This window comes from Mesoplodon mirus, assembly GCF_964341445.2.
Source record: "Mesoplodon mirus genome assembly, chromosome: 5".
Taxonomy (NCBI): Eukaryota; Metazoa; Chordata; class Mammalia; order Artiodactyla; family Ziphiidae; genus Mesoplodon; species Mesoplodon mirus.
Genome location: NC_138980.1, coordinates 70,854,085 through 70,868,621, shown reverse-complemented (window position 1 = coordinate 70,868,621; position 14,537 = coordinate 70,854,085).

The following is a 14,537-nucleotide window of genomic DNA, read 5'->3' as shown; positions in this document are numbered from 1 at the left end:
GTAGCAGAAAATGGGTTTCAGGCTCTTTTTTTTTTGAAATGAAAAGTCATTTTCATTTCATTTTTTGAAATGAAAAGTCATTTTCATTTCATTTTTTGAAATGAAAAGTCCTTTCATGACTGATTCATAATTTAACCATAAGGAGTTGTATTATGCTCCATTTTGACAATGAGCCTTGATCATTTTGTTAGACCAAGTTTAGACAAGGGGTCTAAGACAAAAGTGAGTAACTTCTGAGACATTAGGTTGTGCAAAGACCTCAGGACCTGGCCTGGAGCCTCCTGTGCTCCACGTGGATTTTTGTCTTGTATTTGGAATTCTGCATTCTCTATGAGTGTCTAACGGGCGGAGGTGAGTCAGCGCCCATGGTGAGGAACAGGGTGGCACCCTGCTCTCCGATGAAGCTGGTCTTGGGTGTGAACCCCCTTGGGGCAAGGCAGTGGAGACCTGGGACCTTAGGGACTCCTGGGCTCTGTCCTCCCCGTGGGGACACTGCTGGCTGGCTCTCCTCCTGATCATTCCATAGGCACAAGGCCCCTCTACCTCCTGTGACATCTCCTTACCCCAAGCCAGGATAGGTGGGGCAATTAGTGAATCTAGGAGATTATAAAACACTGCCAAAACCAGATATTCAGGTTAATGCAAAATCCACTTGAGAGGCATAAATAATCTAATTGGTGCTTGACATGCAAACAGAATAGATAATCACAAGCTCTTTCAAGTGCATGGTGTTCCAGCTCTCCCTTCTTTCAGGACAAACTGCAGATACTTAGTGCCATATATATCTTTCCATACTTTAGGGAGAGAGACGGTGGGGAGAATTTCTTTTACAGTTCATATCTGTGAGATGTTGCAAGAGGGGAAAATGTGCACATCCCAAAGGCTCTTCCTCTGTGGCTTTCCCCGACTTCACTGCTTGAATGTCTTGTGCAGCAGAAAGATCATGCTCTCCTCGTTGTTTCCCCAGCTGGAGCACAGCATTTACCACATTGTCTTGTATTTGTCCGTGTGTCTGTCTCTCCCATCAGTCCTGGAGGTTAAGGACTCCTTAATTCCCGGAGGTTAAGAACCACATCCAGTTATCACCTCCGAAGGAGCCACTGCAGAGGGCATGCTCAGCAGTGACTTGTTAAGCCAGATAAATAAGTCGGCTCTAGACTTAACTAAGAAGCTGGGAGGATGACATTCCCCAGAAGACAAGCTGTATCTGTCAACCAGAACAGCCTGTGTGCATTTAGTTTATGTAATTGAAAAATATTTGTTGAGTACCTACTATGTGCCAGATAGTCTTTTAGATACTATGGATGGAGTAATGAATAAGACAAATAAGATTCCCACCCACAAAGAGTTTAAATATAATGGGAAACAGATAATAAACAACCAACGGAACAAATAGCAGCAGTTGTTAAAGGAATGAAAATAGGATGATAAAGAAAAATTGGGGCCAAGGAAGACCTGTCTCCTTTCACGTAAGATCTGAGGACAAAAAGAAGTCAGAGAGAAGAAAGAGCATTCCAGAGGAGGAGACAGCTAGTGCCATGGCCCAGAGGCAGAACTAAATGTGGCTTGTTAAAGAAACAGGAAAAAGTCCAGAATGGCTGAAGAGCACAGAGTGGGAGTGGGGAGTGGTTGGCGTGAGACTGAAGCAGCAGGCAGGCTGGGGCCAGATCACAGAGATCACTCTAAATGCATTACTCTAAATGCACAAGGGTGCTCTGAGCTGGGTGGAGAAGGGTAGAACACATCCGTTTATGGAGACATTTTGAGAAGACCTCATCATAAGACTAGGGTCTCATCCTTCTAAGGGGATGATCCTTCATACTTTCATGCTGTTTTCCAGGGAAGGAGGTGATTCTTACTGCTCTTTTGCTACAGCCTTGTTTGCTCAGCCTCTCTGGTGCATGTTTGGACCTGTAGAGGAGAGGGATGTCCCTGGCCCTGGGACTGGGAGGAAGGGAATGGCCCTCATGAGGATGGAAACCACAACTTTAGTCTTGAAAGCATTGAACACTCTGCATTGTCCAGGGCTCTTTGAGTTGCAAGTGACAGAGACACCTTGGAAACTTGCTGAAGTCAGAAAGAGAATGTGTTGGCTGCCAAAACTGACTTCAGGGGTTGAACTGGCCTCCACAGCTCTGGGTCAGCAGGACTGTCTCTGTCACTTGGTTTCCCCACTCTGTTTCTCTCTTTGTATTGGCTTTATTCTCTCATATTCCAGGAGAGCTTCCTCCCAAATGCCCTTAGTCCCACAAAGTGGGGTCTCTGTCCCAAGCCCCATGCTTTGGAGTAACTTGCTTGAAATTTACTAAGTCCTCTCTCATTCCAGGGGCCAGCTGGAACACTCGGTTCCATCTATATGAGCTCTGATCCTCATTTCTTCTGTTTAGGGTGCTCTTTGACCCTTTCACCTCTGTGGGGTAGACCAAATGTTCCGAGGAATTTCAGGACTCCCATTCATGGCATTATCCTGAGGGCCATATGGACGGGGCTCCAGTTCTAGGAAACGGTTTGGGAAATAGATTACTCTCACAGGGCAGCACAGTATTTCTTTCATAGAGTCTCACGGGATTGGGCCACCAGAATGGTGCTAACATGGTGATTCAGGATGACTTTTACTCCTGTCTGACATAGAATGAGTTCAGAGCTCTGGGCTATCCTGATCCTTGGGCTCCAGCTGCATTTGAAGGCCTGAGTGTCAGTCTCTCTTGTTTAGGTTCTGATTGTGGTGCATTTTTAGTCTACAGCATCTGCAGGCAGTGGGTTGATGGCAGGCATCCTTCATCCTGTTTCCTGCTTCTGCACCCAGGGTGACCACTCCAAACTACGGCACCTGTCAGGGTCTATGCCACATGGCCATGCCCGTCTCCTCCAAGGGTTTCAAGACCATTGCTCTATAGCACTACTGGGTCATGACAGTTGATATCCTCTCTTGCATCTGCTTGATGTGCTGACTTTGTGCCCTCCTGGGTTGGTTGTGACCCACGCCAGACACGGGAGAGACATTGCTTGTGCAGATCTAGGTGATAATATAGCTCGCCTCTGCCCACAACCTCCAACATCTTTCTACCCTACATTTTCATTTACCTCTCCTCCACCCATGATTGGAGATTTAACCCTTGTAAAGCCAGGACCACGTGGTCCAGTTTGAAGAAACACAGTCCATCTACACAAATTAATTTCAAAATAACTCAAACATTTTATTTTTACTCTTTTAAGAATTTAAAAGGGATCTCAGTGTATGCTCCAAAGCTGTTCTCTACATTTCCCTGGCAATAAAGTCCTAAACCCACAGCCTGCAGGGCTTTTTTTCTTCATTTCTACTCCCCCCTCCCAATAATTTATTATCTTGATTTGTACCGTCCAGTACGGCAGCCGCTAACCACGTGTGGCTAGTAAGCACTTGAAATGAAACTACTATGAATTGAGATGTACTTTAAGTGTAATATCCACACAGGATTTTGAAGACTTGTTATTTTAAAAAAAGATATGTAAAATATCTGATTAATAATTTTTTATATTGAGTACATGTTGAAATGATAATATTTTTTAAATATTGCTTTATAAGTTATATATTTGAAATTAATTTTGCTTGTCTCTTTTTGCTTTTTTGATACGGCTACTAGAAAATTTTTAATTTCATGTTTATTTTATGTTTATTACATATTTATAAATATAGCTCTTATTATATTTCTTTTGGACACACTGAGTCAGATCAATGAAGACTTCCTAGTTTTCTCCTTTTCCTCCTGCTTCTGTGGTTCTTTTTTTCCTTGCTCTGATATTTTGATTCAAAAACATGAAAGTTCCAATAAGTGGTGGGGCAGAAATGAAACTCTCCTCAGATGGAGCTGTCAAAGGGCAAAGGTTCTAAGAGATACAAATACATTAATCATCTTTGCCTCATCACACATAGGTTAAATAACATTAGGATCAAAATAGACATTTTAGGGGGCTTCCCTGGTGGCGCAGTGGTTGAGAGTCCGCCTGCCGATGCAGGGGGCACGAGTTCGTGCCCCGGTCTGGGAAGATCCCACGTGCCGCGGAGCGGCTGGGCCCGTGAGCCACGGCCACTGAGCCTGCGCGTCCAGAGCCTGTGCTCCGCAATGGGAGAGGCCACAGCAGTGGGAGGCCTGCGTACCACAAAAAAATAGACATTTTAGGAAATAACTGACTTCACTGTTTATTGAACTTGCCATCATAAAACTTTACCACACAGAAAACAACATTGGATGGAGGAAAGACACTCAATTTTTTTTCCCCTAAAACTCTTACCAGTCCATGTTTTGCTCAAGTTTAAATTCTTTCATTCATAAGAGTGCTCCTCTCCAACTTGTGTTCTCTCCAGGCTCTGCCACCATCCCATACTTCTTAGCTGACACAACTAATATAAGACAGTTAGTTCTTTTGATTTAAAATTAGCAGGCAACATTTTCCTATTTCGTTTTTCTTCACTTGGATAAATGTCTAGTTCCCAATGCATCATCACCAATCACTTAAGACTGCCATTTATTCTTCACTCCAAGGAGACTGTCCCAAACATTGAAAGCAATGCCGCTATGACTCACACTTCACATAAAATATGTCTGGGTGTTTGGGAAAACGGCCAAAAGGATTGTTTAATTTTACCTTGTGATAAGAGATATAAAGTAGTTGGGAATACAATAATAGGATTTGTTTTAAGCTTTGAAGTTTTTTTTTTAATTTGATAATCTTTTAAATCTCTTTTTTTTATTGAAAAGCAGTGCACAGTGACAGCTAACAGGAAACGTATCCAATATCTAAGTATTTACATGTGTAAAAAATTGAATGTGGAACTGAATAGATGCATTTGAAACAAATCATGGTTGAGAAATAACAGAGGATCTTTTATTAGATAATTATTCTCTCTAGGTTAATAAAGGAGAAATTTACTCTGGGTGGGTTGTAGCCAAAGATTTAAAAGCTAACTATTGTTATCATCCTTTGGTTTTGAAAATCAGAAATGAACTTGGAAAATGGTTTTCTAGAATCTCCCAAGGCACTCGGGGAAGGTGAGGAGTCTCTCCCTTGTCTTTTCTTCCTATAATGCCATACGCTTTTCTTTGCCCATAAAGAGCACACGTATATAATTTTAGGATTTATCATTTAGCATTTGCTGTGGTTTTGTGTATTTAATATTTCAGACAACTGCTTGTTCACATTAGTTGAAGAAGAGAGGAAGTGGAGTATTGTGTAATTAAACGGAATCTCGAGAATTAACGCTAGTATTTGGTAAGCCATTTCCTCTTCTTACTATAAGGGTCTAATTCATGCTTTTCCGGATAAATAGCAAAATTGCAGTTCTCATCAGAAACCTTGAACTCAAAATATAAATCTCTAAGTGCCTAGTGAACTTTGAGGTGGCATTTTCTTAAAAATTTTTTGGAAACAAGGGGGAGTTCAGAATTTAGATCTTTGGTGATTCTGTTACCTGTGAAGAGCTGAATGTAACAGGCACGTGCAAACAAAAGTTTCTCAGTGTTTGGCCCAGAGAAAAAAGCTCATTTTTTTCCCCCCTCTGGGCTGAAGTGTCTGTGTAGAGTGGAAGTTATACAGTGTGCTGAAAACCCTTGTTGAGATACAGGCACTTAAGCAAAAGTTGGAGAAGAACAGCAGCTTCACCTGGCTCTGGATGAGGCCAGCAGCACATGTCACAAAGTCCCTGGCTAGAAGCAGCTTTCAAAGCTTTCCCCACCCCTCTGCTCTCTGTGCTTGTCCTCAGCCAAGGGTAATAGACGGTTGTATGTTCCTAAAGATCTCCTCAGGACACCTCCCAGCAGCTTCTGCAATCCATTCCAAGCCTAACACTGAAGATAATCTTTTAAACATGTAATCCCAATTTGCCAGGCTCTAGCCTGGGGCCCTGGGGGTTGCTGCCTTAATACCACAAGTCTAGGTCAGGCACAGGGAGAGACTGACTCATTTCAGTCTCTGTCAAAAGTCTTCCTCTTAAGTAATATGCACTAAGGAACCAACACTTTCTAAAATATCTCTTGAGACCTCTGGTTTGGTGCTAAGAAGATAAGAATGCGAAAAATTGCTGGCTCTTTAGTAAATCCTACTGTACAGTTGCAACCTTGTCAGTACAAATTTGCATCTCAGAGACAAAGTGAACTTTGAGAAATCCTGCCATTTGTGAAAATGTGCATGGACCTCAAGGGCATTATGCTAAGTGAAATAAGACAGAGAAAGACAAATACTGTATGATCTTGCTTATATGTAGTATCTTTAAAAAAAAAAAACAATTCCTAGAAACAGAATAGATTGGTGGTTGCCAAACGGGAGTAGAGGTAGAGGTAAAAGGGGTCAAAAGATGGGCAGGATTGGGGCAAGAAATAGTACAGAAGATAGATCGAAGGGGGTCAAAAGGTACAAACTTCCAGTTGTAAAATAAGTAAGTCCTGGAGATCTAATGTACAGCACGGTGACTATAGTTAACAATACTATATTGTATATTTGAAAGTTGCTGAGAGAGTAGATCTGAAAAGTTCTTATCTCAAGAAAAAAAATTGTAACTATGAGTGGTGATGGGTGTTAAATAGACTTACTGTGGTGATCGTTTCACAATATATATCAAATCACGTTGTACACCTAAAGCTTATACATTGTCATAAGTCAAGTATAGCTCAAAAAAAAAAAAAAGTGGGTGCCTAGCAACGGGCAGGAGATGAAGGGTAGAAGGCCACCAACACTAAAGAAGCAGCAGCTTGGATCCCAGATTCCCTGGGGAGGAAAGTGCATGGTCAGCCCTGCTCAGAAGCACAGGGACGACAGTGATGTGAGGTGAAGTCTTCCCTGCATCCTGTTTCTAGACATTGAATATCTGGTTCCCTGCCTGAATTTTATAAGAGCAAATTACTAAATGATTCCCATAACATGAAGGGAAAACAGGAGAGCAGTCCAAGCCCAAATGCTAATGCAAGTTTCTGCATCAAAAGAGCATTTATTAGGGGCTTGAACCGAGGCCAGGCCCAGGCTGCCAGAGTAAGCTGGAGGGAGAGATGGAGAATGTTTCCTTTGAAGTTTGGTGGTCAGGTCTCTGCTGGCTGTGGTAGTGAACCTATCTTGTCCCACCAAAGAGTAAGGCTATTATTTAGAAGGGAGAGGGCCCACATTTGAAGTTCTGCATTAACATTGCTACAAATGATAGAAAACTTTTTATTTCTAGGCAACTTTTATGTTGCAGAGACCAACGCAACTTGCCTAATGTGGGTTTTGCCCACTCCCCTTAGAGTAGTAATTTTAAAAGAGCTTTAATTTAGAGGAACAAATTGGCAAGCCAGATAATCCCCAGCGGTGGTGGAGATGGTCTGCAGCGCTACAGGGGCTCTCAGGCCCTGCCTGAATTTTCCAGGCTCTGGAGTTGTCCTGGGCCTGCCCTCTGCCTGGGGAAGGAACAGGGCAGGGGACGCAGTTGTGTGTGAGTAGCTCTCGTGTGCCAAGCTGAGAGCCGGGATAAACAAGGATACGTGGGACCCCAGTCTGCCCTTGAAGCCTTCAGCCTCAGGGGGCGGCTTGGAAAGGGGAAAGAAGATGCCCAGTGTGAGTCCAAAGTAGAAAACAGTAAGGGCCATGAGAAAGTCAGATAAAACATGATGGGGAGGTCACCACCAGGCGGAGGGGATCATATTTCAGATGTGCCTCAAAAGATGGGCAGGATTGGAGTGAGAAATAGTACAGAAGATAGATAGAAGGGGGTGAGCGTGTGGGAAACTTTGAGGCGTGCTTGGGGAAGAGCAAGTCCTCCAGTTTCATTGGAAAGTGGGGGAGCCTTTGGAGCCAAGGTTGGGAAGAGTATGTAGGGCTAAGGTTGGGAGGATCTGGCTTAGGGAAAGGGCTGGGGGCTGCCAGAGTAGCCCCGGGGAGAGGAGGTGAGTGTGCAGCTGTGAAGGGGGTACTGAAGGCGTGCCGATGCGTCCGCGACAGTGGCTCTCAGCATTGGCTGCACACGGGATCACCCTGGGAGCTGAGAAACTGCTGCTGGGACCACAGGACCGGAGCTCTGGTTTAAATGGTCTGAGGTGTGGCCCCGGGCAACAGGATTTGTGAAAAGCTCCCCGTGAGCGGTGATTCTAAGATGCTGCTAACGTTAAGCACCTCTGGTTTGTGGCAGAGTCTGGTTCAGTAGGGTGGGGCTGAATCACAGTCTTTGAGTGGCAAAGGTCTGTAGGACTTGGCCATGCCACGCCAGCAGAGCACCTGCCTGCAACTTAACCCTTCTGCAAGGAAAAAGTGAGAAAACCTTTGGCCTCTTTCATCTGGTTTGCTCTGGGATGCTGGGCCCCTGCTGAAGGAGGGCAGCCTTGTTCACTAGTGGTCGCTGACCTTCAAGGGCAAATGGAGACTTTAAACTGAAACACACATACCCCTGGGGCTCTAGGAAGCCCTGCAGGGGGTGTGTGGACAAACAGTTTTTAGCAGAATCAGTTTTCTCAGCTTCCACACATACGCTCTTCTACAGCAGATCTGCCTGAGCGACCCCTCCTCCATACTGATTCACCCATGCCGCCTCCTCTCTCCCACTGTCCCGCACGTACTCAAAATACAGTATTCTGCATCTTTGGCAGTTACTTAAACGTATGATAGAAAAAATCTATATATCAAGTTTAAAATTTGGCTCCGTGACTATGCGGTCTTGGCCCAATCCCACCCCTTCTGAGATTCAGTGCCTCCTCTGTAAAAACGGGGCCAACCAGTTCCACTCAGCAGGGTCGTTGAAAGATCAAATGAGGGAGCCCCAGAAGTAGCCTGGCCTGCAGCCAGCTCTGGGTGAATGGCAGATATTAATAACGGAAAACCGTCTTGGCATGTGGATGAGCTCCTTGAATGTGAATGCCCTTCCTCCTTATTATTGGGTCCCAGATTTTATTCCCATGGAAGCCCAGACCTCTCATGGAGGGTGGAGTGTGATGCAGTGAGGTTCTGTGCCTCTCTTGTCTTCCCTTCTCCAACTTTCTTGAAGAAGACCTCCCAATGCACCTCCTCCAACTGGCCTTCCCTGAGTAATGAAGCCTCATGACGGACGACTTTTCTCTTCTTTGATCGTTTGACTGGCTCACTCTAGGTATGACATAAATGAGTTAATGCATCAATGAATGAATGCCGGGAATAGGGTAGTGAATGAGGCAGGCATTTTCCCCACCCTTTCCAAACTCGCGGTCTAGATGTCACCAGACAGTTACAACACTGACAGATGCCACAGTAGTAAAAAGAAAAGAGGCCAATGCAAGCCCAGAAAAAGGGCGTGAAGGAAGGGAAGGCTTCCAGGAGGAAGCGTTGTCTAAACTAAAATCAAATGGGCAACTGGAAGTCAAGCAGCAGGCTTGCCTCTGACCCGTGGGTTCAAGGGCCTGGAGGTAAGAAAGAGCATGCTTGGCTCTGAGAACAGAAAAGACTTAGTAAATTTGGCCATGGAGATGAAGGTTTCCCAGTGTCTTTCTTCCCTTTTCTTGGCCCTCCCAGATGATGGTATGCTCTGGAAGACACAAAGGATCTTCTACATCTTTTATGTTTATCCCCATATTTGCTCCACTCTGCAGAACCCACTACTGACACTTTAATAAATGCTTACTAGGCGTTGAACTTACTAGAAAAGGAGGCCTCCTAGAGCTTCTCTGGAGCTCTTCTCATACCTCCCTGGCTCTGGGCAGCAGTGCATGGAACCCAGTCTAGCCAGGGAAAGGGCTAACAGAACCCCATCTGCTGGCCCTTAAGACATGAATCCCTGGGAAGCCATGCTCTGAAATATCTTTTCATACATTATTCCAAAATCGGGATTATGGAGGAGCATTTCATCTTCAAGGGGTGTGCACCCCAGTGGCCCTGGGGCTGAGGCCAGGGGCCTGGGGGATGGATGAAATGTGTGGCTTGTGTCAGCCTGCCTTTCACGTCCGAGACTAGGGAAGGGCAGAGAGACAGCAACAGGGACGGGAGGGTAGGGTCATTCATTTACACTCCGGCTCTGTCACTGGCCCATCGAGTCCCATCACCAGCAGACAGATTCAGCCTTGCTTGCTACCCCACAGTGGCCCTGGCGAGCCACATCCTCCACCTTCTCCCTCACACCCTTCGGGGCTTCCTGTTCAAGGGTACACAGGTTACTCCTGCAGATGACTCGGGAACAAGCTCTGGTCCCTGACAAAACCAACTGAGATCAGATATATCTTTTGAGGCACGAAAGCGGGAATTGTCTGTGATCTTTCGGCGCGGTATTTTCCTGGAAATCCACAACTAAGTGCTGCTTGTGGTCTAGAAAGCAATGAAATTCATTCTTATGGTTGGCTCCAAGCTGGTCAATGACCACACAGGCCAGCTTACTCCCTATCTGATGTCTGCGGGACAAGGCCACATGTATGTCAAACCAGTTTATATGCTTCTAGTTTTAAATATTCAGAGTTGATTTTCCCTGTGGTTGGATGAGCAGATTGGCAAATAAAAATCAACAGAAGAAGGAGGCTTTCCCAAAAGGCGGAGGAGGACAGAAGCAGAATGTGAGAAGCCTGGGCTCCGTTGGCCTGACCTCACGGCCTTGGGCGTCTTGGAACCTGACTGATACCTTGACCACGGTCTGAGGTCCAGGGTGAAGTTCCCCATGTGCGGACACTGGCCACTTGGTCTGTGCCAGAACCTGCCATTTCCTAAGAGCACCCCTTTTTGCTACTGAAAGCAGGCCCAGCTGTCCTTTATGAGTCCTTTCATGGGCATGTTCTATAGGATGTCTTTCCTGACAAATCTCATCTGGCCCCAGTCACTCCTGGCTTTGTTTCATGCGTGTGTGCCCTGCCTCAGGTTGTAAGTGCCCTGAAGCCAGAAGCAAGCCTGCCTTCTCACCTCTCCTCTCGGGAACTGTAGAGGGACATTTCATCAATGGTAAGGACAGGGTCCTGGGCTAACGACTACACATGTACCATTTCCCTAGTGATGTGATGTTTGCCCCCAGTTCAGCCCCCATCTTTCTCCATCATTTAGGGCTACTGTTATAAGGATACGATTCTTTCAGGAGATGCCTTGCACTGAGGTTCTTGCGTTTGACTGGAATCAATTCCATAGCCTGTGCCCACTAAACACTCAGCAAGGGCCATGCTTCCAGCCGAGCAAGTCCTCTGAAATGAAAACACAGAGAGGCCATTTTGCCGGGACCAGTAGCCGCCTGCTGTTAGCTGGAGAGGAGGGACTTTCGGTGGTTACTGTCACCAGGCTGACACTGTGCCAGACCCCACATCTGGAAACAGTTATGACCCTGCAGTCTTCCTTTCTGCTCCTCCATTTGTTAATTTGCTGGTTTGGAATGATCAACTCAGGTCCCCGGTGTAAATTGTAGGAACCAAAGTTTAAAAAGAGGCCTTGACTGTCACAATACTCTTTGAAAACAGCCCAAGGTCTTTTTATGGGGTCTTAGATGAACTTTGTATCTAAATAAATATGTTTTTGAAGTTGCGTATTGTGTTGGACTTTAACCACCAAGCCAAGCCTTTATAAGCTCTGCCTTGAGCCTCATACCCCTCCCCGACTCAACACAACTTGGCCCCATCTGTCTCAAGGGCTCCATAGGATTTGCACTTGGTGGATTTGGACCCACACAGTCCGCTGTTTGCATGTACATCATACAGACACACACAGAGATGTACACTTCTTGGCCTACCCCACCCCCTTTAAAATGTAAGCAAGTAGAAGGCTTGGAAGGAGCCTGAACATGTTTGCACACCAGCAGCACGACATGCCATTAGTTGCTGATGGTGTCCTGCAGATGAAATAGAGCCCAAAAGGCTTAGGGGCCTGCTTCAGTGCTTATTGCTTTTGGAGTGGAAAGTGCTCACATAGAAGACCTGGGTCTATTTTTGAGAGAAACCAAAAATTAAGCCTTAGGATATTTAGTAGATTTCTAAACAATGGAGGAAAAAAACCCTGGATGATCTTGGGAAGATGTCGTTTTCCTTGGCCATGAAGAGTGGATGCACAGAAAAGCAATTCTTTCAGGCTCTTCTGTCTCGGGAACTATAAAGCCCTAACGAGAACCAGAAACACAGACCAGCAAGTATGTCTCTGGTACTAACTCTGTCTCCGGTTTCTGGTTTGATGAGTTGCAGTCTACCTTGCTGACTTGGCCTCTTTTTCAACCAGATGATGAATCACCTTTTCTGGGAAGAATCCCAGTCCCCCGTCACCCCTCCCACCCTCCGCTACCCACCCCATCCTCCCTCTTCTTCCCCGTTCCCCGCCCCGACACCCGCCCCCCCGCAGCAACAGAGTTGTTGGGTACTTCCCTTTGGAGTTCCTTTCATATCAAGCCATGTATTCGGCGCTTATTTCATCGTATGTGCGCCTGGCTCCCCAACCAGACTCAGTGCCTCGTGTTTAGAGAATGACTGCCTCATCCATGCTGGGCTTATAGCATGAGCTTAGGGAGTGTTTGTATTAGAGTCCGTCCAGAACCACTCTCTGGAGCAATTTGGTTGTCCATATGTTGTCGGCAGTATTTTTGTAGATGATGTAGACCAGCAGGACTAACTCAAACTCTCGTTCAACTGTAACTTCAGAAATGTGCCAGTTAACGTAGGCAAATCTTTTCTACAGACACCGGGGGTCATTTTAATTCTTTCATCGTCCTGGGATTTTGTTGTATTAAATGTTAATTAAAGTGCCTATGCCATTCGTTTGAAGAAATCTTGGGCACAGATACTTAATATTTGATCAGTAATTTAAAAAGGAATAAAAGGAAAGTTTTTTAAAATGTGCCTTGCCAAGGTGTTGTCGCAGGTGGGGTCATGCCAATTACCAGGAGAAAATTACCTTTCACTTATTTTACGTCTTTTCATGGTGCTTTCAGAGAAACAATGACCGCCAGGTATAGATTAGTCCATCACCAATGTGAAATACATTAGGAAAGAAAGTGACCCATCTTGCCAACCAAAGAGTCAGACAGAGGTCACTGTGGAAGCACAGAAGGCTGTGAGAGGCTCCTAGATAGTTAAGGAGGAATGGTAGGACCTTGCCAGCTCCTGCTGCAATATGTTGAAGAATCCCACGTGAGCTGAGACCGTAAATTGGCCCTTGGAGCCCAGGGGTGTGAATGGGGTGTGGCTTGGGGGACGTTCTCTTCGGGAGGTCCCAGGCCCCAGGGAGCCCAGGGTCAGTGATGCAGACTCCCTCGGGTATCTACCCAAACCCCGGGGAAAAGACAGGTCTGTGCTTCCCACACATTCAAGGAGACAATTCCCCTCTTGCCCAGGCTAGCTGAGGAGCATTTTTATTTGTTTAACTCAAATTCTAGAGACTTCATCAGAGGGGGGTCCTGCAACTGGATGATTTGGAGGAGCTGAAAGTCAGGGCTGCCGAAGCATCAGTGGCCCTGGGCTCATCGTCCGACCCCCACCCCTTGTGCCTGGGAGGTACTGGCCCCCACAGATTCACTGAGCAGTCGATACAGAACATTCTATTTGCAGGCTGGGAGTGGCCATGGCAAGGTTGTTAAGGATTGCTAAATAAGTCTAGCTGATCCGTTCAAGGAATACTGATTTCCTGGTGAAAATAAATTGCGGTTCCAACAGCTCAGTTCCCCCGCCTGTCTAGGGTAGGGGGGCAGTGACTGTGCCAGCTGCTTTCCTCACCAAGGCTGCCTCATTCTCCAGAGTGGCTCCTGGGGACTTGCAGGGGTTTGCTCTCCCTTGCTGTGCGAGGGAGAGAAAGTTCCAGGGCTCTCCAAAAATGAGCAGCTACACTACCTGGAGAGGGGCGTAGAGCAGTGATACAGGTAGGGCAGGCGCTGGGAGCTGGGCTGTTTCCATTCAAACCCTGACTCTTCTGCTTTCTGGCTTCCTCGCTACTCTGGCAAGTTGCTTCACCTCTCCTGGCCTTGCCTTCCTCATCCGTAAAACAGGAAAAATAACAATACCCAACCCACAGGATGACTTTAAGGATGGAATGACTTAATGCATGGAAAGTACTTAGAATAGCACCTGCCGTTGGTAAGCTCTAGCTCTCCTTTCCTAGGCTCTGACTGTGTGTGTGCGCGTGCAGGAACACATCTGCTCTCTTCCCTGATGGCTTCCGTGCATCACTCTCAGGCTCACAGCCTTTCCTAGACACAGCCTCACCTGGGGGAACCGCAGAGGCAGTTTGCTTTGGCTGTCCTTAGAAGCAGCCCTCCGAGTCCCTTTAAGTGCCTCCTCTTATTGCAGCATTTACCCCATTCATGTCCAGTAAAACATCAGGAGGCCTCTGAAGGAAAGAATGAGGAGGAAAATGCTGGAAGAGGCTGGGGAAGGGGTGTTGCACTAGCTGATGCTGACAGGTGTGCCCTTGGGCCTGCCTGCTGGGTGAGGGGGAGTGGAGGGTGCAGAGAAGTTGGGATGGGTATCATGGGGCACGCGCATGGGTTTAATTTTGCCCTTTCGTTCCAGGGTAAAGGAGAATGAGTTTGTTCCACAGTGTTAAAACCAACAGGCTAAATTTTGTGGCTCTCATCTCACAAGCTCCCCAGCCTACACAGATTGCCTGCTATACCCTGGATTCAAATGTCC